The following is a 24836-nucleotide window of genomic DNA, read 5'->3' as shown; positions in this document are numbered from 1 at the left end:
TGTTCATCTTGTGGTCAATGATGACCCCCAAGTCTCTTTCTTCTGTAGTGCTAGCCAGTGTAACACTGCCAAGCCTATAAGGATCCTGCAGGTTTTTCTTCCCAAGGTGGAGAACCTCACATTTTTCAGTATCAGGTTCACAATCAGGTTCTCATCCGCCTATTTGCTGATCCTGTCCAGGTCAGCCTGGATTGCCCTCCTCTAAGGATGGAGATTCCACAACCTCTCTGAGTAGTTCATTTCCAATGCTTTACTACCCTTCTAGTGAGGGTGTTTTCCCTAATATCTTACCTAAATTTCTCTTGCTGCAACTTGAGACAATTGTTTCTTGTTTTGTTATTTGCCACCATTGAGAACAGTCTAACTCCATCTTCCTCCTGTTTCAGAAAGTGGAGGCTACAACTAGAGGATCATCTATCTTGGTTCTTGTCCTGACAAGCAAAAAAGAACTGGTGGAGGATGTGAAGGTGATGGATAATTTGGGAGGAAGCGATTATGATACAATAGATTTCCAGAGGTTAGCAAAATTAGAAGACTAGATTTCAAAAAGGCCGGCTTCATCTTACTCTAGGAGCTAATAAGCATGGTGTCATGGGAGAATAGATTGAAAGATAAAGATGCCCAGGAGCTTCGAAGGGGCACAGCATTAGAAGCCAACAAGAAACTGTCCTGAAACAAAAGAAGCACAAGAAGACCAGCAAGAGACCAATGTGGCTGCTCAAGGAGCTTTTAAAATGCCTCAAATGCAAAAAGAAAGCAGACAGACAATGGAAGAATGGGCAAGTCACCAAGGATGTGTACCAGAAAATGGCAAGAACCTGCAGGGACCAAATCAGGAAGGCAAAGATAAAGAATGAGCTGCACCTGGTAAAGGAGGTTACAGACACCAAGAATAGGTTCTACATGGATGTTGGCTAGAAATGAAAGACCAAGGAAGTTGTGGGTCCTCTGTTAAGAAGCTAGGTGGAACTCCAAACCAAAGGTACAAAGAAAATGGAGCTACTCAACAGCTACTTTGCCTCAGTCTTCACAAAAATGTAAGCTGCCAGACACCTAATAGGGATTATCTGGATAAGGAAGTTATCAAGCTGAGGAAGCCGATAACAAAAGAGATGGTCAGAGAGCTTTGGTTAGAGCTAAATGAATTCAAGTCAGCAGAGCTAAATGAGCTTCATCCCAGGGTCTTAAAGAAACTGACAGAGGAGATCTCGGAGGCCTTGGCAATGATCTCCATGGGAGACAGGCAAGGAATCAGAGGACTGGAAAAGGGCCCCTCATTAAAAAGGGCAAGGAGGAGGACCTGGGGAACTACAGAATGGTTACCCTTACCTCAATACCTGGAAGGTTACTGGAGCATATTCTAAGAAAGGGTATTTGCAAGCATCTGGAGGCAGCATAGATTTATGAAAAACAAAATGCATCAAACAAACCTGATCTACTTGGGTGGATGAAGGGAATGCTGTGGGTCTGTCCTGGATCCAATGCTGCTCTATGACTTTATTAACAATGTGGATACTAACAATAGAAAGCTTCTTGAGCATGTTTGTGGATGACACAAAATTGCAAAGGATTGTGAACATGTTGGAGGATGTGAGCACAATTCAGAAGGATCCCAACAGATTAGAAAGTCGGTCTAGAGCTAACAGGACAATGCAGACAAATGCAAATTGCTACACCTTGGGAGAAATAATGAAAAGCACAAATACAAAATGGGGCTAGATGGCAGCTCTACAGAAAAGGACTTGGGAGTCTTGCTAGACTATAGATTCAATATAAGTCTGCAATGTGATACAATTGTACAAAAAGTGAATGCAGTTTTGGGCTGCATCAGTAGAAGCAGTAGGTACAAGACATGGAAGGTTATCTGTACTGTTAGGTCTCATCTGGAATACTGTGTGCAGTTCTGGGCTCCACATTTTAAAAAGGATGTGGAGAAGATAAAGAGGGTCTAGAGGTTAGAAAAAGGATATCAAAGGCTTGGAAGACAAAGTATATGACGACAGGCTAAAGGAGCTAGACATGTTCAGATTGTGGACAAGGCACTTGTGCATGGTACTGAAGGTAAGTCTTATATCACCAGACTCAAGAGCTTGAGCCCTCCAAAGACCAGGTCTTATTGGTCAACAGTTTGGCCCCACCATGTCCCAGCACTTGAGAGCTGCCCTTCCCTTCTCTCCTGCCATGTCTTGTTCTTATTTAATGTGCAGGAGTTTCCTTACTGTTAGAGGCAGGGGCTACACATCTGGGGTGCACGTGGATGCACGTGCACCCCCTAAGTATGGCAATGCACCCCTTGCAAAAATGTGCCACTGACATTGTTGGTGGCACCTGCAAGTGGTACCCTGAAGCTGACACTACTGATAGCATCTGCGGGGAGTCCGCAATCACCACTGGCCATTGCCAACACAGCTGGCAGTGCCTGTGGGTGGTCGCCGACCCTTGGTCCATGTGCCAACCAGATGTTAGGCTTTTAACTTGTTCTCAGTTTGCAGACTGAGGTGTCTGCACCCTTTGCACCCGGGCTTGACTGCAAGAGCAGCCAACAGGCTGAGTTTCTATGTCCTGACACCCTTAACTCAAAATCACCTCTCAGACTCACATTAAAGAATAAACAGATGCATAGCAGTCCTTATTTATTTCAGTGAAGTTATGCCTTAAAGCTAGGCTTGATAATTCATCAATTAGCCCCAATCAGTTCCGCCTGTAATTCATTAACTTAGTTTCTCTGGCCAAATATCATTCCCTGTAGTCTCATCAATCAATTTAATAATAAATTAATTGAGCTCCTGCTCCCACATTAACTTAGATACTGGTCCCTTGGACCTGCTCCTCTTAGCATTCCCAACTAAAATTGAAAATAAAGGCTTGCTGGTGCCACTTACACACAAAGATATGATCCCCAGCATGTCTGCTGCTACAGTGAGGTAGTCAGTCACTCTGGTCACTGTCTGGCTCCATGTGGGGAAGGAGAAACTTCCCCTGCTTCCTTTTCCCCACTTCTCCTCCAGGGTTCTGGGTGCCAGATGCTGAGTGCTCCTTTGAGCTCTTGGAGTCACAAGCTGCTTTCCTCACTGGCGTAGGAGAGGCTATGTGGGTGCTCTGCACATGGGGCAAGCTGCGTTCCACCTCCATGCCATGCCTGCTCCACACTGCACTGTCTCCCTTGACAGCTGGCACTGGACATCCAGGTAAACCAGCTGTCCCAAAGCTCCCGACAATGCACAGTGAGCATGCGTTGATAAAGCAGAGCTGCCGCCATGCACTGGCACCATAGACATTCCTACATGTTCATAGGAATCACCTCCAGCCCTTACCAGGCCAATCCAACATTCCCTGGTGTCCAGGAGTAGCTTCCCAGCGGGTCTCATTCCTGGGCTTCTTGGCAAGTCATGTCCCATGCTCCCACAGCACTTAAGAGGGGATATAATAGCAGTCTTCAAATACTTGAAGAGCTATCATAAAAGAGAGGGAAAACACCTTTTATCTTCTGCTACAGAGAGGAGGAGGTAGATTAATGGCTTGAAGTTTCAGCAAAAATATAGATTGGATATCTGGAAAAAAATTCTTCACTGTGAGAACAGTGAGGCAGTGGAATAGATCGCCTATGGACGTTGTGGGCTCTCCATCACTGGAGGTCTTCTAGATGCTGGACTGTGATGAGTTGGGGATGATCTAAGCTGGGGTGGGCAAAATGTGGCCCATGGGCTGGATGCGGCCCACGGGCTGGATGCGGCCCACCAGGCCATTCTATCTGGACTGCAGGGCCCCTGAAAATTTAGAAAATTAATATTTATCTGCCCTGGCTGCCTGTCATGCAGCCCTCAATGGCTTGCCAAAACTCAGTAAGTGGCCCTCTGCCCAAAATAAATGCCCATGCCTGATCTAGGCATAGCTATGCCTATTTTCAACCATGGGTATTTCCCAGGCTTCTGGGCTTTGCTAGTTGCTTCCACCCAACCCCCTTTTTCTGCTCTATGTGTCAAGGTATTTTTGAACCTCCCCAGAGAAATTGGGTGTTGAACTTCATGAAATTTCTTTTGGTCCAATCCTCTAATTTATCAAGGTCTCTCTGAATCATAGCCCTATCCTGCAGCATCTCTACTACTCCAGCCAGCTTGGTGTCATCTACAGACTTGCTGAGGGTGCACTCTATGCCATTTTCAAGATTGTTGAAGTAGAACAGCGAACAGCTGCATATGCCAGTCCTGGTCTACATTTAGGCAGCTTAAATAAGCTGCAGGAACATAGATTGTGTGTGGGAAACTGATGGACACACTGAGAGGGATTACTTGCAGTACTGAAAAAAATGATACGTGATTAAGTGAACATATGTGGTACGACCAGAGATGACCCAAGCAGAGTATGGGGCCCAGGGTAAATCAGCCTGTGTGGGGCCCCACCCCTGTGTGCTCTGGATGTGAAGAAGCCCGCAGTGGATTCGGCAGTGGGTGGTAGGGGTATGAGCAGCCAGATGCAAAGCTGGCGGTGGCAGCAGCAACACACAGTCACCACAACCACTCAGCCTGGCTCCATAGGGCCCCCCAAGTGTGAGGCCTGGGGCAGTCGCCCCGATTCACCCCCCTCCTCCCCCAGCAACAGCCCTCACATTGAGTTTCTTCTTTTTCTTTTTCTCAGACTTGCTCAGCTCCTGTTGCCTTACAGAAATCTCAAGGATCCAGTGGCAGATTAAGATCTATTGTGGCCCTGGGCAAACAGAAAATTGGAGGCCTTCCGCACCCCATTATAAACATGAATGTATCAAGGGGACACATGGGAGTGCCCTGTGTGGCTGGCAGGGAGGGAGGGGGCTTGCAGCTGCAGCTGGGCTGTGGGCTCACTGACATCATGGTGGTTGGTGACCTGGGAGTAGTTATCATGGAGCACATAGCTCTCCATGTGCAGCTCCATGGAGCCATGGTCACTGGCGCTGTAGCAGGCCAGCCCAAGCCAGACCCGGATCTTGGAGACATTGGGCCTATTGTGCACAGGCAACCACCACTGGCTCCCTGCCCAGCCCTAGCACAGGCCATCCTGGAGAGCTGCACCTGCCTGCCTGCCCATGGAGCCTTGCCAGTGCTGCAGACAGTGCACAGCCATGATCACCTAGCACGCGGTGAGGAGGCTGCCCCCACAGAGCGGCTACCCTAGTCACAGAGTTGCCAGGTAGGGGTATGCACCAGGAAGTACCACCAGGCCCCTGACCACACACCTGCACTGTGACTGACCCTTCCTGTAGCGCTGCCTACAGCTTGAGGCAGGGCCCCCACTGGCCCCTGCACACATCAACCCCACCTTGGCTTTGGCCTGGTGTCTGATGTCCTTTGTCACCATGGTGCCTGCAGGAAGGCAGCCAATCACAACTTGTCCCTAGCACACAAGGTTAGCCTCCCCTCTGAATTTTTCCAAGGGGGCCCCTGATTGTCAGGGGCCCCTGGGCCTAGGCCCCATGGGCCCATGTATTAATCTTCTCCTGCAAGGATCCAGTGCTGTTAGAACCTTGTATTCAGTTTTCAGGGTCGAGTTGCACTGTTGTGGATGTCTGGTTTATAATGAATCATAACTCAATAATATATCAGTAGAGCCAATGCTTTTTATGCAGTTTTACCCTGAGTCAATTACACTGAATGGTTGCCCTAAAGACATCAGATAAAATGATAAGATATGTCCTATGAAACATACATTTTGCTATGAAAGTCTTAGAAGCAAGTTGATTTTAGAAACTGCTTGTGGACAGTCGCTGATTATGGCACAGATTTATTTAGCATAACTGAATACAGCAATTAAGAGGTTTCGCATGACTTTAAATATATTCTAAGAAACTTTGTAATCTAACCTAAGCAAATGATATATTCAGATTCAGATGACACAGAGGATACATGATTTTTAACTGGCAGCAAATGGAACTACTTTGCAGGATTATACTAAACCCAACCTGAACAGTGAGAGTGCTAGTCTTCAAACTCATTGAAAAATTCTATTACTGGAAATAATTTCTTAACTACTTTGTTGGAGAAAAGAATCCTGGGGTTTGTAACGTGAGAGTACATCAGTGCCCAAGCTGAGAAACTTTCAAGTTCTTCAATCAGAGGCTAAAGGTTTTTCATTTTCTGAAAATCAAACCCCTTTCAGGTGTCTAACTTAGAATGAGTAAAAATCACAAGTCACTTTTGTAAATCTAAGCAAACCCCACTTAAAGGATGAGGGTAAAATTTTATACCTGCTATTGGCCTGCTGTGAAAATTGCTTCTTTTGTCTTTACCTCATCTGAAATAGAGGGATATGATACTAGACATTTTTGTAAAGCATTTTTAGCTTTACTTATGCAAAATGCTTCATAAAATTATTAATAACTCCTATTCACTTTGAACAAATTTGCCAACTTGTTTTAAATGGAGATATTTCATATTGTGACTATTTATACTTTACAAAATCATGTGGCTTTATTCAATTTAGATGTTAGAGAACTTAATTAACAACAGAAATGAGCTATCACATTTAAAAACATTTCTTTATTATGCCATATTAATGCCATACTGAACAGACAGAGGAGGAGATGTGGTTTCTTTAAAGAAAAACATGTTCTTCTCACATTCCAGTTGTCACATGGAGTTCCTCAAGAGAAAATAAGAAATAAATTTACTTAAATACTCCGCTAGGACCTTAGACTCCATGATCATGGTAGTAAGGCACCCAAACTCTCTTCTTGGTGTAAATGTCAACATAAACTTTTACCTAACACTTAGATTTGGAGGTTGCCAAACAATTGGCAGTTTTCCTGGGGAGGCCGTGTGTGCAAAGGATGTTGTGGTCATGGAGGATATGAATTACCCTGACATCAACTGGGAAGAGCAGTCAGCCAGGTCTAGCCACTCATGAAGGTTCCTGACATACATACAGGACCTCCACTTCGTGCAGGAGGTACACGTCCCCACTAGAGAAAACACCGTACTGGATCTGGTGTTAGTCTCTGGGGATGGTGGGGGAGGTGCAAGGGAGGCTCAGTGATCATGAAATGATTCAGTTTGCTATTCAGAGAAAGGTGGGGCGGGTAACTAGCACAGCGCAAATGCTTGACTTTAGGAAAGCCAACTTCTATGTGCTCAGGGCAGTAGTCAGAAAGGCACTCGGAGCCCAGGGTGTAGCTAGTATGGGGGTCCAGGAAAGGTGGTCCTTCCTCAAGGAGGCTATCCTTGGGGCACAGCAGGATGCAATTCCTCTGCACAGGAAGGTGGGAAAAGGGTCCAAGAAAGCTTCACGGCTGACCGTGGATATCCAGGCTGGCCTGAGGGCAAAGAAAAAAGCATACTGGCAGTGGAAGCAGGGGACAGGGACAGAGGAGGAGTACACCTCCCTGACCTGAGCTTGTAGGGATTTGGTAAGGAAGGCTAAAGCAGCACTGGAGCTTAGATTAACTTCTGGGATTAAGGATAACAAAAAGTCCTTTTTCAAGTATATAGGTAGCAAGAAGAAGTCTCAGGGTAACATTGGACCCCTACGGGGCGGGGCAGGGCAGGGCAGATGGTGACGGATGCGCGAGAGAAGGCAGAACTCTTCAACAAGTTCTTTGCCTCCGTGTTCCTGTCTGCTGACAATGGGGTGCTCTTGGGTGATAGCATAGAGAGGCCCAGGAAGGATGCAAGTCCCCCAACTGTTAGTTCAGACCTAGTTAAGGATTACCTGGAGGGCTTAGATGTGGCCAAGTCGGCGGGCCCGGATGACCTTCATCGGTGGGTGCTGAGGGAATTGGCTGGACTTCCAGGGGAGCACCCAGAGGGTGGTGATGTACGGGTTGATGTCGACCTGGGAGGGTGTGGGCAGTGGAGTCCCCCAGGGCTTGGTCCTTGGGCCAGTGCTGTTCAACATCTCCATTAGTGACCTGGACGAGGGTGTGGAGAGCACCCTGTTCAAGTTCGCTGATGACACCAAGCTGTGGGGTAAAGTGAATACACCGGCAGGCAGGGACCTCATCCAGGCAGACCTGGATAGGTTAGAGAAGTGGGCAGATCTGAACAGGATGCGTTTCAACAAGGACAAGTGCAGGGTGCTGCACCTGGGGAGAGGGAACCAACATTAAGGTTATAGGTTAGGGGCTGACCCTCTTGGCAGCACAGAGGCAGAGAGGGATCTTGCAGTCATGATTGACTCCAGGATGAATATGAGTCGCCAATGCGATGAAGCAATAGGCAGAGCCAACCACACCCTGTCATGCATCAACAGGGGCATTACTAACAGGTCCAGACAGATCTTGCTCCCCCTCTATGCAGCGCTGGTCAGGCTGAAGCTGGAGTACTGTGTCCAGTTCTGGGTGCCGCACTTCAAGAAGTACATGGAGAACCTGGAGAGGGTCCAGAGGAGGGCCACTCATATGGTTGGGGGCCTCCATGGCCAGCCCTATGAGAAGAGGCTGAGGGACCTGAATCTCTTCAGTCTCCGCAAGAGGAGACTGAGGGGGATCTTGTGGTTGCCTACAACCTTACCAGGGGCCAGCAGCAGGGACTTTAGGAAAGTGTGTTCACCAGGGCCCCCCTTGGAGTCACCAGGAACAATGGCCACAAGCTGAGGGAGGATAGGTTTAGGTTAGATATTAGGAAGAACTACTTCATGGTAAGGGTGGCCAAGCCTGGAATAGGCTTCCCAGAGAGGTGGTGCTCTCACCTTCCCTGGAAATCTTCAAGAGGAGACTGGATAGGCGCCTGGCTGGGGCCTTATGACTCCTCCCATTGCCGGTGCTCCTTCCTGCCCATGGCAGGGGGTTGGACTAGATGATCTGTCTAGGTCCCTTCCCACTCATTGATTCTATGATTCTATGATTCCTCTTCCTCTGGGTGGTGTGAAGCTTTGACCTCCAGTTCCAGTGTAAACTAACTAAATATCAGCTAGTCTCACCTACCTTACACTGAAGAAGGCAAGATAAGACATTACTCAGCATTAGCACAGAAAACAAAATATGGTTCACCCATGGTATTCAGTTTAAAGTCCACATCTCACAGACCCATAATGATACGTATAGGCTGTGGGATGTTGATTCACCCTCAATGAAATACTGTGCAAAATACTGATAGAAAAATTCTTACCTCTTTCATAGCTGAAATGTCACTACCTCTCAAGGGTCTGTTGTTATGTTCATTGAACAGTGTACTGTGACACAAAGCAAAAGCAATTTAGGATAAGTGAAGTACTATGCAATGCAGGTAAAATTTTGCTCCTTTTGAAGTCTCTATAGGTTTTGCCACTGGTTTCAGTGATATCTGTATTTAGTCTTCTATGGATAGGACTTGGGTTTGGTGAAAATTTTTGATCTAAGGCTCTTCTGATTGAAAACTGGGCTTTCAACTAAAGTACAAACTTCAGATTTCACACGAAAATACTGAACACCAGAAATTTCTCTCTGTCAGGACCCTTGGTACTCAAACCTAGGTCTTCTGGGTTCATAGCTGAAGACCTGGGCTGCATGCTGCTACCACTGTCCCCTAGCTGAATCTAGCTGTTCGCTACTGCCACTGTCCCCTCCTGAGCCCAGAAACCCTACATAACCACTCAAAGATGAAGGAGAGCAGAAGAGGTTCTGTGCTTGGGACTATGGCTCAGCTTGGTCCCCCTGTGCTTGGGACTATGGAAGTGGTGATAGAAAGGGAGTGAGATTGCACTGCCTCTACCTCTGTCTCTTTTGTCCTGCCTTCTGCCTTGCTTCAGTCTTTGACCCTTGTGCCTTGTTCTTGCCATGTGCTGCCTTGGACTCCCAGTACCTCATTCTTGCTTAATCTATCATGAAAACTCTGGCTTCTAACTTCTGGGCTGGCCTTAACCACAAACCCATCTAAACCCCTGGCATGATACATTGGACTCAGACTGACTCCCAAGTGTCCTTCAGCATTGGCTTCTGGTCCTCCAACATTACTGACCCTTTCCTTCTGAACCCTGACCTCCTCACACACATCTGGGTTGGACCTTTGATACTCTCTCTCTGTGTCTTTATATTAAACTAAAAAAGCAAAATTGTATACAGAAAACCTTTTTTCGTACATGCAAGAACATAGCATACAAGAGTAATATACAAGCACAGACAAAAGAGTCAGGGAGTTGTTTATAGCAAAAGATGAACCTGACAACAAGAAAGTTACTGAACAAATAGTAAACTCCTCAACAAAACTACAAGTATGTAGCCTGCTTTAAATGTGCAGAGAATTACAAACTGTGATGCTGCTGCCTTCACATGGTGCAGAAAGCTGTTCTACCAGTTAATCTTTCACAGAAGATGACACTTTGTTCACATCAAATGCTCCTAGATACCAGCACTTAGTGAATATTGTTGTTCTTGGTGCAGCCACCACTGTTGTTGAAAATAACCACTCCACTCTTCCCCCCACCCCCCCATTCCCCCATGTCTTTGGCAGTGATCACTTAGGCAAGGTAAAGACATTCAAAAAGCCCAAGATGGATTGAAACTAACTTGCGCAAGTTTCTCTAAATGGAGTAGGTTAGTTTGGTACTGAGCAGAACACAAGTTTGCCCTTTGATCGGGGGGGCATGCAGGCAGCCTGTACTGCCCAAGGCCAGCAGGTTGGGGGTGCTCATGCACTGCCAAACTCAGCTGAGTGGCTGGGCCACCCCCGAAGGGATGATGGGAACATGGTCCCCCTACCCCCACCCTGCCTGTCCTCTGTCAGCCACAGGCATCTCTCAGCTACAGACAAGCAGCAGATGCAGCAGTGCAGTCTGCCCCCTGGGTCTGCATCTGCTTATGGGGGTATGGGGATCCCTGGATGAGCTCCTGCACAACCACCCAGGGACTCTCATGCTCCCTGCAAGTGGATAAAGATCCAAGGAGTATAAGCAGACTGCAGGAAACAAGCAAGCACCCCTCCACCCCACCCCATCATCTTCAGGTACTGTGCTGACTCCACTCTGTGAGAGCCTGGGGACAGAGCCGACTGGGCACTCAGCCTAGCGCAAGCCAAGTTCCAGCATGCCTCCCTGCAAGGAGTGGGGTTTGCAGGGTCCCACAAAGGAGCCTGGGATGCCAAAGGACAGCAAACTAACTTGATTTGATAAGAGATCTGGGACAGAAGTTTGATGCTTAAACTGGGTTCCATCATTTTTATTTGGGACTATGTGTTCTGAACTTCTGTACAGTTATGGGTTTGGTTTGAATTCGGATCATTTAGTGCAGAATATGTATACATCTGTACCTAACCTTAGGGTTGCCAGTCACTATTAGCTGCAATTCAAAGCCAAAATTAGCTTTCTTAAATCCACCTGAATACATTTATTCTTGACATGTTAAAGGATATAACCATTAACTATAGACTGCATGTATTCATGTGTCTAGTCATGTTATTAGAGAAGTTAATTCAAACAGTGTAAACATTTTATAAAGTAATTTATAGCACAGAGAGAACCGAAGCACAGAGTGATAAAATGATTTGCACAATTTCATGGGATAGAGTCTGAATTACATCTCCTAATGCTCACGCCAGGTTCTTCAACTGGTTCATACTGCTTCTATTTTTGGTTGATTTTTATTTTTCCTTTTTCTCCCTTTTTTCCCCCCCATTAAATATAAGATGTCATTTTTTTGGAAACAATAGAAAACTACTCCCCATACTGGCACAAGGACGAGATCTATTTTTCAATGTGGGTTCAGGGCACTGTATCACTTGTTCCCACTGAGTAATGTTTCTGGCTTCATATCTGTTATCCATGTGTAGCTTATATTATTCATTTTTTTTTATCCCAACTGTGCATATTTAATCAATTTATTATGCAACTTGATGAAAGAGAAACGTGAAAAGGAAGAAGGGGAAAGAAAGGTTGCTTCAGCATTATATATAAATTGCATATGCTATTGCACCATATCAGAGAAGTTTGTTTTCATGTTCTCAAAATTACAACTCATTTTTTATTGTTAAGTATTAGTATTATCTTGTATAGATAGGACAACAGATGTGCCCAGCTTTTTACAGTTCTCAAAGATATTTTTTCTGTTTTATTTTAGGACAGTTTGAAGGCTTTGTTTCCATATTGCTTGCTTTCACAATTAAAGTTAAGGTGTGTGGAGGGTTTTTTAATATTAATTTTAAAGTGCTCAAACAGGGTGTGCCTGATCATTGGTAATTGCTGGAATGGCCTATAGGCCATTGTGCCATTATGGCAATTCATGTTTAAAAATCTATGGCATAATATGAAATGGCATTTAAAGGAGAAGAATGGCATCCTTGGGAGGAGAAGCTTTTTCAGCTAAAGGAGTCTTAATGAAAGGAGGCTATGGAACATGAAAATGACTGAGCTGCTGCTACAGTCTAAAGCTCAGGAGGTAGGAGATAAGATGTAGGCAAAGGAAGATTCCTGGAGATGTATGATATGTTGCTAGTGCATTTAACACTGTAGAGCATCTGTCCCTTACTGAGTGATGAAAGATGAAGAGGTGCATGATACACACTAAACCATTTTTACTGGATCAGCATGCAAAATTCACTGAATAGTTCAACCTCCATGAAATGTGACCATGCTACTACTAGTATAAACAGCAACACAATGGACAGTACACATGGGAACGCTCATGGAATACGATCAAGCATAGCTGATACAGAGTCCTCAAAAGGTTGCAGTAAATACATTCATTTAAAGACTTTCACCTGTTGCTGTAAATCATTCATACCAATGGCATGTCTGCCAGCACTCTGACCCTTGATGCAAAGCAGGGAACTTCAAAGGAAGATGTGAACAGATCGAGTCTCAGGTAGGTATTGCACCCCTGTTATGGATAAAAGAAGTGTCAGTAAGTTACAAAACAGGTGGAATAAGGATATTATCACCATGACACATGACAGATAATAGCAGGTTGAGCTATCTGCTTATGCACGGTCACAAAGGAGGCATTTCAAAAAGAACATTTAGAAAAGTTTTTGAAGTACTGTTCCAGTGCTGTAAGGCCGTGTGAAACTGTGTTGGTATGTACTCAACCAAAACGTCCATTGACTTCAACAGGAATTTTACCTTAGTAACATTTGCAAGACCTGACTCTACATAAGATAATAAATGAAGGTGCTTTAAAAGAACATTTCCATTAAGTATGTCAGCTTCAGTCATCCATTCAGATGCATTATCTATTCGTAGCACTGTCACCGTCTCACTTGTGGCAAATTATTCCTTGGAATCAGAAAAAACCTATTGGAAAGTGTGCTACAATGTACTGTATCATTTCTAGAGACTACATCTTAATGTATTTGATGCTGAAAATATATGGAAATCTGAAAAAAGTTTAGAAAAAGAATGAGAAAAAGAGCTTGTAAATCAAACATAAAAACAGTGCAGTTTTGGGAGGCTCTATGAGAAACTAGCAAATTAATCAATGTAAGGCTCAGATAAAGGGCCTGATACTGACCTCTGTCCTTTCAACTTTATATTTGTGAAACTCCATTGACATCAGTGAAGCTTCTTCCAACGTGCAGATATTTTGCTAAAAGCGGGTTATAAAAAAAGCCTATAATTTAACAACAAAGATGAGAACCATGTTGAAAACTCAACCAAGTTTTTAATGTGGTCACACATCATTGTAGTTTTTGGGGAACATAGCCTGAGTTTGAGATTTATAATAAGTCCCCAAACCATATGAGTCATGATTTTGAGACTAGATTTGCACAGAAGCTTTACTTTGTCTTATTTGTCTAGCTAAGTATTTTATACTGCCACCCACCATCTTCCACCTAACATTAAATAGTAATAACAAAGTCCCAAATAAATGAGGCAGGGATTTTTTTGTGTGGTATCTTTTATTGGAATTAAAAGATTGCAATAAAAGCTATCACCCAAAACAATCATTGCTCTCTTATATTTCCTGGAACCTCATGACTACAACATCACTCCAACACTAGCAACATCCTAAATGGATTTCTTGAAGTATCGGGCACTTTCCATTTGAAAAAGTAACTCTTTTGGTTTTAATATTTTAAGTTTGTCTTCATTTTAGGTTAATTTGTTTCAGAAAGAGAGTTCTTCAGTCAGTATTTTGTCAGTCAGTTCGGGCTTTTTGGGAACATGTGGTTCTGAGCATGATGTTAAGACCCTTTAGAAGAAGAAGATTTTGCAGCATTTTGCAACAACAGTCTGACGCTGGATTGACTTAATCTCCTTTGGAAGCTCATTCCACAGCACAGTCCACTCGATTAAAAATGCTGTCTCCAATTCTTGCATTTTCTCTTGAGATCTGTACCTTGCATCGTGCTGAAGTAGCTCCAATGTGGAGTGCCTTCATTACCTTCTGTTTGATCAGGGCTGGGCTGCATCAGCCCAGCTCCACCCCTGGTGCTGTCTGCATAATTGGATGGGGGAGAAGGAAGGGGAAGGAGCTAAGGCTGGGGTTTGTCCAGCTGTGCTGGTCAGGGACCAGTGGATTGGAGGCCCCCCATGGGACCCCAAACCACCCATACCCTGTCCAGCACAGGCTGGGCAAACCCCAAACTGAGCATCCTTCCCTCCCTTCTCCCCCCACCATGTTGTGCAGGCAGCACCAGACCTGGGGGCGGGGGGGTTTAGCAAGACTAGGGGAGAGAAGCTGCAGATACACAGTTCCTCAGCCCGATCTCCTGCCCTCCTGAATCAGCAGCATGTGTCTGTTGAGTCACAAAGGTTGATCTAACTCATGGTGCTTTCTTGGAAGCACCATGTGTTATACCAAGGAGCTGCACATCTGTCAGCACCCAGTGTGACCTAAACCATAGAGAAAGTGAGTGGCTGGAGCCTCTGAAGCAGCTAGAGCTTTTCTATCAAGCATAGCTTCACATGCAACTAATTACTACAGACTTCCCTCCAGGTGTTAAATGCCTGAGTCACTGTAGCCAAGTCTTTGAGTGAAGGGAACATAGTTTTCTAGCCAGCTGCAGCTGAAAGATGGTACTTTTAGATGCCAAGGATACTAGGTGATCCAAGCTTAATGGACCCCATACTTCATACCACTTTGATAAACAGGGGCTGTATGCCTTCAGCGGTAGGTGGAAACAACAGCTCAGTTGTTTCTTTAAAACATTCCCATTTCCATCTAGCATCTTTTCAGTTTTGCATGGATTCAGAAGTAGCATGCTTCTCTTTATCCAAGAATAGGCTTTTTTTTAAGCAGCCTGAAGACTTGGTAGGGGCATGGCTTGCATCATTGTATCCTGGGCTGGGTTTATGGAAAGAGGGCTGCATATTGATCTCTGATCAATAGGACACTGTCCAGGTACAGAAGTCGTTGTTACAAGAAACTCATGCAGCATGGAACCAGCTTAATAATGGCTACGGAACATGCCTATTAGAGTTTGTGTTATGCTGTCATATTGAGCAACAGTAGATCATGATATTCGAAGAGATGAGGCAGCTTGCCAGTTTTTCTATACTCTTCACTAATATTCAGTGAATAACTAACTCTCTTTTCTTCTATTTCATCTGCTATTGCTTTCAAAGCTAAGAGTTTATCACAAGATGTGAGGACTGAAACAAGGTCAAGGACATGGATCTCTTCCATGAAACAAATGCTGTGGTGAAATTTGGGCACCTTTAAGTTATAGATTCCCTTGAGCTGCATCATTTGCATTGCAATTTAGACCCTTCTCAAGCTTGGGGGGTGGTATTTGGATTTGGGAATTTGACTATATCTCATCTGTGGCTCTGAGACCCACAATGCAAACCTCTGCTTCTGTTGCTGTTGCTATCTGATCTAAGGTCATTGAGGAGGGTTCATGTCCATACTGAAGACAGTTGTTTTAAGACCTGGAAACTGAGAATTTTGCTTACCATAAAATCTGCGTCTGAAATACAATCATGTATTTTTCTTCATCTCCTTTCACATCACTGCTGATTATCACTGATGCTGGCTGGAAAAAGGAATCATTCTCCTTTGTAATTATCTATATACCACAGCTTAACAAATATCTCCACAGCAACCTTTTCCCCTGCCAGGCTGTGCACATATTTGCAACTGCTACTTGGTGGCACAAGCAAGATTTATGGCTTATGGGTTGATGCCCAGAAACCCAAAATATTGGCAGGGATTTGGGAGGCTGATTATTTTCTATTAGGGAGAAAACCTGGCTCATCAGTAGTTTTGCTATTAACCCTAATGGGGCTAGGATTTCACCCTTGGACTATCAGAGATTGTGAATAACAAAAGAAAATGTTGCAGTTTCATGTACTGCCAGTTTGTGAACCTTTGACTTAAAGTGGCTGCAGTGATACTTAGCACCATTATGTGAGCATACAGGCAGCCTCTGAAAGCAGTGTTCTGGACCTATTCATTGCACTCTCCTTATACCTAATGAGCAATAAGTTATTTTGTTTATTGACTATCTTATCCTGCAGCTATTCTGCAATATGCTACCAAACGCTTTCTCATGTTGTGGAAACTTCATATTTTATTTTGGAAACTTGGCTAGTGGCAAGCTAACCACAGATGCTAGGAATAGAAAGAGCAGCATACATGCACATGAGAGAATAGTTTGACAAAATTATAATAAATTACAGAAATTCTACATTTCTCACACAGAGAAGCACAGATTATTATTATAGTTTTTATGGCATGATAGTTCCTTGGTATTTGTGAGGATGGGAGAGTGCTGTTTTTCATAGCCAAATATTTCCTGTACAGGTTTCCAATTTGTTTTGAGGATAAAAACAACTCTCAGGTTTTTCTTATAATTGAAATATTGTTAAAAATCATAATAGATTTTTTTCCCTTTAGAAATGATGAACTAACAATGGGTCAAACTCTGAGCTCTTACTGAGAGCAAACTCTGGAGTGGGGGAAAAGGACCTACATTTGCTAATATAAGTAGTCTCCTTGGCTTTGATGGGACTGTTCCCTGTGAGTGAAGTCATTTGTGGAATTTGCAGGCTTAGGCCTTCAGTTTGAACTGATTCATTATTTGGGGAAAATATCTACTGAAATCAATTGGAAAGTTTCTCTGGGTACAGACAGAATATAAACTGAGAAAGGAGTTGAAGAACAGGCCATAATGAATAGCCCTGTTCCCCAAATATAAAAAGAGGAAGGCTCTGGACTAGCCAAGATAAATATATTTCTTGTTGGAATATTTTTGCTTTGTAAGCAATATGTAACTTTTAGTCATTCGTATGCTAAATACCATGCGGGTGGCTTTGAAATGTAATATATCTGAAAATGTTATGTGGCTTCAAACTATAGTTTTGTGTAGTTGCTCTTTGAAACGTGTTTAATTCATATCTAGTCCCAAGTGTTGCTCAGCGTGCTCCAGTTCCTTTCATTGTAGTATACAGAGACAATCAAGGCACTATGTTCTTTCCACAATGTTTTTCCTTTCAAAGTGAAGAGCTGGAATGGAATTAATATCAGAGGGAAAGTTTGCATTTCAAGTGCCAAAAAAAGAAAATCATAAAAGTTGAAAGTTTAAGTCAAGTATAAAATGCACAAAAAATCAGGATGGCAGTTTTCTCTGATTTTAAATGTGTTGGACCAAATTCTGTCTTCATTCTGAAGTCAATTGCTCCCATAATAAAACACCACATGCCTGCCTGGTTGTCCTTTGAATTACCCTACCCCGCCCCTGCTGTTGGTTTCTGAGTCGGACTGAGTGCTGATTCTAGTCCTAACCTACTAATCTTGGTCCTCATATTCTGCTACTCTCTAACTACATCCCCAAATCTCATGATTCTAATTCTGATTTCTTAAACATATAACGTACTTTGCAGTAAGTGCTACACAAGGTAAAAATAAAGACAGACCCTCTGAATTGCTTTTGCAGAAAAGATTGAATTCACTACTGTTTAGACAATGGCCTATGCTTCACATAAGCCATATCTAAGCCTTATTTTCAGGTCTCAAGTGATACATGAGGACTGCTCTATACACAAATGTTTCACTGGTTTAGACTAAATATATTTTTTAAATATTTTTGATTGACCTAACTTGCTGACTTAATCTAAATCCATATATGCCAAGTGTGAGTTGATTGAAGAGTCCAAGGATTTTGTATCAATTTAACTCTATGGCTTGGGAAAAAAAAGATTTATTTAACCTGGTGAAATTGGTGTGGATGAGCATCATCTGACATATAGCTCTTGTATGGTTTGTCTGTAGAGTGATGACTTTTCTTGCAGAAACTATTTACAAAACCAGTGAGCAAACAATTCGTCCTTTCCCTCCTCCCTTCCCCCCAACCCATTCCTCTGTAAAGACATTTTAACACAAACTGTTTGACTCAGAGGATACCATGCCTTCCTTCTCTTTACCACTGATTCAAATCCATCACAGTTACCATGAGAAGTATTTAGCATTTAAAAGTAAATCTTTTATGAAAACAGCAGCCCACCAAAGTCAGGATCTTATTTTCATTGACCTTAAATTAAGTTTTTCCAGTGTGAGGTCTGAACACTTGTTTTTGTTTTAGTGGTCTTGAAAACAGCAACCAAGATTGGGATTTTAATATTTTTATAATTGGAAAGACTATGTTATCTTCATAACAACAGATGTCCCTTTTTTCTGACAAGGAAGGTGCCTTTTAATTCACTTTTGCTAGACAGACTTATGGTTTTATTGGCAGGAGGTCAGGAAAATTAAATGAAAATAGGAATACAGTTGCCAGAAGTAAAAAAGACTGGGATGTACAACGTCTGCACCAGCGATCCTGTATTTTTTACACCGTTATTTCTGAAAACTCTTTTTCTTTAGTTTTGGTTACAATGAAATAGAGGGCCTACAAACCTGTTAATAACATAACACCAAATTTTCAGTACAGCTCTGCATGTTCAGTGTTGGACTCTTGGAAACGTGGCTGAAAGGGTCATAATGGGAGTTGATAAGTACTAAGCCATTTTGCAAATGTGCTCCTTCTTTAGGAGCACTTTCACATGTACTCTGGGGAAGGAGGGAGAGGAAGAGGGACTTTTGCTGTGAGAACCACTCTAATTAAAATGTTACAGCATCTCGTGTATCAGCGTCCCCGCGCTTCAAAATGGTGGCAGAGGCACTTTAACTAAAGCGTGTTTGATGAGCTTTAGTTCATGCATCCCTGCCACATTTTGAAGTGCAGGGGTGCTGATACATGAGGTGTGGAGGCTGCTGAAGCATGGTAATTACCATGCTCCAGCGAACTCAATTAATTGAGTCTGCTCTGACATGCTGTAATTAGTGCATCAGAGCAGCCTCCATGGTTGCATACAGGCACCCTAGGTGCTTTAAGAGGAGAAGCGGGTCTCTTGAAAATACAGCCCCAACTGTAGGTTCTAAGCTCTTTTGAACTTCGAATACAGGCTGAGATCTCTTGGATTAGGGATGTAGAAGACAGAAGTGAAGTATTTTGATTCAAAGAAGCCCAAACAAAGTAATGAATGGAACTGGGGAAGGAAAAGGACACATTTATGAGCCTGCTCACAACACAACAAGTAGCCACAAACTTCACCACGCAACCTAAAAAGAACAGAGGACATTCAGACCACAGCAATTTAAATCTATGAAACTTTCTAAACAGAGATGCTGGTTTTTGTAACAATAAAAAGAACTCTCAGAATCCCTGGCCATGAAAGGGAATAAACATACGCCATAACATGAACACTGGGAGAAGGTTCAGTTAATTCCAGATAGGCACAAGAAAACTTATGTAACCCCCACTCCCCCTTCCAAGATAGTTCATACATAATAAAAGGCATATGTCAGAGATGATTTGTAGTTAAAACAAGGTGGCAGGGATAGGAAGGAATTGACTGAGTGGTATGTCAGAGGCCTCATTAACTCATTGATTCACTGTGTGTGTAGGCAAACGCAGGAGTTGAATAAGGGGAAATTGCTGTGTTAAAAAGTTAAAACAAAGATTTTGGCTGAAAAGGGGTAGGACAATAGGGAAAGGAAGTACCTCCTTTTATTGTCTGTCAGTGGAGGACTTCCCTGCTCTTTTATTTAGCTCCTTGAGGGCCCCATATTGTGGCCACCTGCCTTGGCTGAGAAGAGATGAACTGAAGGCCCTAGCTTTCAAAAGGGCTGCAGAGTGATTAATAGTGCAGAGTAAAATTCTTCACACAACCCTAAACATAGAGGGTGTGATTCTCCTCCCTCTAACAGGCTGAGACCTTTGTAACTTTCATTTAAGTGGTCTTAATTCCCAATAATAGGAGGTTTCAGTGCTAAAAAAAAAAAATCCCTTGTGGGATTTTGCCAGTTCAGCTAAAGAACTGGGTAAAGCACTGAAAATACATGGGGACTGATTTTCTCAGTTTTTATAAGACCAAAACCTCACTAGGTTTTTCTTGTGTGAAGACTGTAGGATCTGGGCCTAAAATAAGAATATATGAGCTGATCAATTCCAAGTAAGTAAATCCTAATGAATAAATAAAATGAAATTAAAAAGGGTCCTCTCCTCATTTCTTGAGACTAAGATCTCACATGACAAATTCTTTAGCCAGCTGTCTCCCTTCAAGAAGCACAATGAGTGTCTATGGGCAGACTCATTTAATTTAAATCTAGTTTGAGCTAAAAAACTAGAATGACATATACAGCCCTACCATCAGTCCTTGAAACTGCTGTAATTCAGCCAGCAGACAATGCACAATTGCACATAACCATTTAGTTATTGGCAAAAGCAGAAAGTCCTATATATTCTTACAGTAAAAAAACCAACAAAACCCAGTAATAAGTATGCTAGTGTTATCTACAGAATCATTTGGTTAGTTCTGTTGGAATTTATTTTGCTACGTTTGTAAGTTTTTTCCAGAATTAATATTAGCCTTGCTAGATTCTCTATCTCTGAACTGACATGAGCAGAGTATAAAGAGAATATAGGAAGTTAGTTAATTTTGTGAGTATGTTTATTTTAAAACCCATACTCTGGATCTGAAAAATGGGAGCCAATACACTAAACAATGGGTGCATTGTAGCGATAACTAGCAATTTCGCTGTTAAGTACAAAATCAAAAAAAGACCCTGGTGCTACTGTTTTATCTTTTGCCATTGAGTGCTTTTGCCAAAATGCTGGAGGTGTAATATAATCCTCTGTAATTACATGTTTTGAGATAGTGCATTCCTTGGCTGTTTATATGGATTAAAAATTGACTTAAAATGCTGGAAGGCATTCCAGCCAAAATAATAAACTAATTAGCAATTAATATTGTGCTGCGGGTTAGCAGCCTTTGTTTTGTTGTACTTTGCCATTAAAATATAGATATTCAAGTAACCTGTGAACACCTTCAGAGTGTCTTATCTTGTTAGTGTGATACAGTCTTTGTTCCATGTCCCTGTTTCTGTTTGGAAAAGGAACAGCAGTTAAGGAAGTAAAACAGACTTAGGGCCTGATCCCATTTTCATTAATGTTGGTATAAACCAGGAGTAATTCCCCTGGAATTACATAGGAATGAAATCAGGATCAGGTCTGTCCCACACTGCCTTACACTGTTGTAACCTCACTAAATTCACTGCAGTGATTGCTTATTTTCATCTGTAGACCATTTAAAAGAGATGAAAGCTTTGCCAGGGCTGAGTTGTTATAAGGCATTCAAGGCTCAGGTGCTAATGTACGGCTGTGTCCAAATATATCCTGCCAAGTTGTTTTTCACAATGCTATCTACCTCTTTTAGGATGCCATTAAAAGTTCTGAAAAGGCTGTATGGTTAGATAGTAAAATAATGTCATATACATTCGTCCATACCTAGATATATTGTGGCACATTTATTTCTAATGGCGTATAAATCTGTTTGGCTTATATCAACTGCCAAAGTAAGAATGCTGCTTTGAACTACATCCATACCGAATATGTCTAAACTAATGGCTTGATCCATGACCACATTTTCAGTTGACTTCAATAGGCTTTGTGCAGCCCCTACTGATCTTCAACATTGATTTAGAAATCTAATGGAATCAGATTTTCTTCCATTTCTTGAACCTGCTTCCAACATGAAAACCAGGTTGGATAGAGTGATTCGCAAATGAAAAGTAACGACTAAAACATAGTTAATTAAACATGTCTAAAAAAGATACTACTCAGAGAAAGTAGAGTATAGGATGGATCCTATGTTCTTCTTGGCCTTGCATCAGTTAAATTAATTGGCTGCAGTGGAATTGGTGTTCTCCAGTTTAGTATAAGCAGAATTTGCCTCTTCATGAAAATAAGGTAACTAATTCTCAGCTTTTGTCATCAGTTCCATTTCCAGTTTCTATTTCCCTGGAAATGAGCATAATAGAATCATAGACAATTAGTGCTGGAAGGGATCTCAGGAGGTCACCTAGTCCAATCTCCTGCTCAGGGCAGGACCATCCCCAACCAGATCATCCCAGCCAAGGCTTTGTCTAATAGTGTCTTAAAAATCTCCAAGGATAGTGATTCCACAACCTCTGTAGGTAATTTGTTCCAGTGTTTTACTACCCTCCTAGTAAGAAAATTCTTCCTAATATCTAACCTAAACTTCCTTTGCCACAACTTGAGACCATTGCTTCTTGTTCTGTCATCTGCCACCACTGAAAACAGTCTGGCTCCATCCTCTTTTGAACCCCTCCTTTAGGTACTTGAAGGCTGATATTAAATCCCCCCTGCTCTAGACTAAATAAATCCAGTTCCCTCAGTCTTTCCTCATAAGTCATGTCCCTCAGGCTCCTTACTATTTTTGTTGCCTTCTGCTGGACCCTCTCCAATTTGTGTACATCCTTTCTGTAGTGGGGCCCCCAAATCTGAACTCAGTATTCCAGGGCTAGGGACAAATATTCAAAAAGCCTGAGCTTCAGTTGATTCAATGTTTGCAGGTTAGTCTAACCTGTAAAGCTTGAACTGATTTGGAGGTGGATAGAGATTCCCTTTTCATTCTAGAAATGTAGGCACAAGCCTGCATTGGCTCAGGCTAGAAGCCAGAGGGCACTAAAGCAGTCCTCCCTTCCCTTCCATAGTGCTGAGCTGAGGGGGGTATGGCCAGGTGGCCAGGCCCTGGCAGGACACTGAGTATTCCCGCCCCCAAGCAGCCCAGCAGGGAATGTTTATCACCCCTAACTCAGTGTTTATCAACCCATTAAGAAAACAAAACCTCTCTCCAAGGTCTTCTTAAACAGCTTTTCCAAGGAAGGACATTACCTGTTGATTAGCTCCAAAAAGCCTGTCTGCCTTGATTGTCTCCCACAGCATGGACTGGAGCCAGCATGTTGTCTGCTAGCTAATGCTGAGGTGTCTGTGTAAGGTGTGTGGGGGGGGGTATAATCCCTACTTAGCATGGAAAAGCCAAGCAGACACTCTGTGCCTGCAAGTCCCTGCTGGAGCTCCAGGCAGGGAACAGAGGGGAGGGGCCAGACCTGCTGTGGAGCAGAAAGCCCTGCCCAGCCCAGCCCAGTCCAGCCCAGAGAGCATGCCAGGATGCTGGGGGAGTCTGGTTTCTCTTAAACCAGCAAGAGGTCTGGAACAGACATTGCATAAACCGGTTTGACTCCAACCAGTTAAGTCTGATACTACATTCAACCAGGTTTATCTCAAATCGGTTTCAGCCATTTTCAAACTGGTTTATGTGCACTGCACATCTGTTGTTACAGGTTTAAACCAGTTCTTGATCACTGAAACTGGTTTATGTGTAATATCTCTCCCTAGACCAGATGTGGCCTCACCAGTGCTGAATAGAGGGAAAAAATCACTTCCCTTGACCTGCTGGTAACACTCCTACCAATGCAGCCCAGTATGCCATTAGCCTTCTTAAGAACAAGGGCACATTGTTGGCTCATATTCAGTTATTGCCCACTGAACCCAACAGGTCCTTTTCTGCAGAGCTGCTGCCCAGCCAGTCATCTCTCAGTCTGTACTGGTGCATGGAATTGTTCCATTCTAAGTGCAGGACTTTGCACTTGTCCTTGTTGAACATCATGAAATTTCTTTTGGCCCAATCCTCCAATTTGTCTAGGTCACTCCAAATCCTAGCCTTACCCTCCAGCATATCAACTACTCCCCACAGCTTGGTATCATTTGCAAACTTGCTGAGGGTGCACTCTATATCATCTTCCAGGCTGTTGATGAAGACATTGTACAAAACTGGCCCCAGGACTGACCCCTGGGGCACACCACTTGATACCGGCTGCCAACTAGAAATCAAGACATTGATTACTACCCTCTGAGTCCGATGCTTCAGCCAGTTTTCTATCCACTTTACATGCATTCAGCCCATACTTTCTTAGTTTGCCTCAGAGAATGCTGTGGGAGACTGTATCAAAGCCTTGTTAAAATCAAGGTATATCACATCCACTGGTCTACCTGCATCCAACTGGCAAGGAGAGAAGTGTTTTACAATAAAAACTTCTAAAAAAAACCCTTTTCCCTTTCTTAATTATTGCAGGTCTGACTTGGAAATGGTGGTAGCTGCAGCTCAAAATGAGTAATCTTACTTCAGGTGCTGGCTGTCAGCTCAGTTGCAGGTAGGGTGGCCATCATAGAGGACAGTCTGGTTGTCTTCTGTCCTCTATTGATATGAAACCAGACACCTTTATGTCATAAAGGCATCAGGTTTTGTATCAATAGAGGACAGAGGACAGAGTAGTAGAAAAACGGAATGTCCTCTATGATGGCCACTTGCAGGTGCTGTTTTGCAAAATATCACTAGTTAAAACTGTTATTAGTTCAAGTAATAAAGAAGAAAACTGTAATGGAAACCCTCTTTTTCTTCAATGCCTTCATATCTGTCAAATTTTACTTTTATCAGTAAGCCATTCTGCTCTCATAGATTCTGGTTTTCTGTTGGTTTACTTCTGTTGATTAGAATTTCTCCACTCCAACCATGCTTCCACAATTCCCCACAGGATGAGAAAAGCCCCTCTCTAACTACATCCTAGAAATCCTACATCTGAGGGAAGGTTGAAACAAAGGAAGAAAATATCTAGG

The 24836-nt window shown here is 43.1% G+C and overlaps 1 long non-coding RNA gene across 2 annotated transcripts in view; it reads left to right on the top strand.

The window, feature by feature from the left end:
• Positions 1–24836, top strand: part of LOC109319664 — a 166634-nt gene that overhangs the window by 133429 nt on the left and 8369 nt on the right. The window contains exon 4 of one of the 2 annotated variants that reach the window (XR_002103579.1): positions 11996–12048. The exons of the other annotated variant lie outside the window; for it this stretch is intronic. This is a non-coding gene — a long non-coding RNA (uncharacterized LOC109319664). The remainder of the gene's footprint in view (positions 1–11995; positions 12049–24836) is intronic. 2 annotated transcript variants of the gene reach the window in all.

This window comes from Crocodylus porosus, unplaced genomic scaffold (assembly GCF_001723895.1).
Source record: "Crocodylus porosus isolate Cpor-Errol unplaced genomic scaffold, CroPor_comp1, whole genome shotgun sequence".
In the NCBI taxonomy this organism is placed as follows: domain Eukaryota; kingdom Metazoa; phylum Chordata; order Crocodylia; family Crocodylidae; genus Crocodylus; species Crocodylus porosus.
Note: the sequence above shows the minus strand (reverse complement) of the source record. Positions and strands in the feature narration are given on the sequence as shown.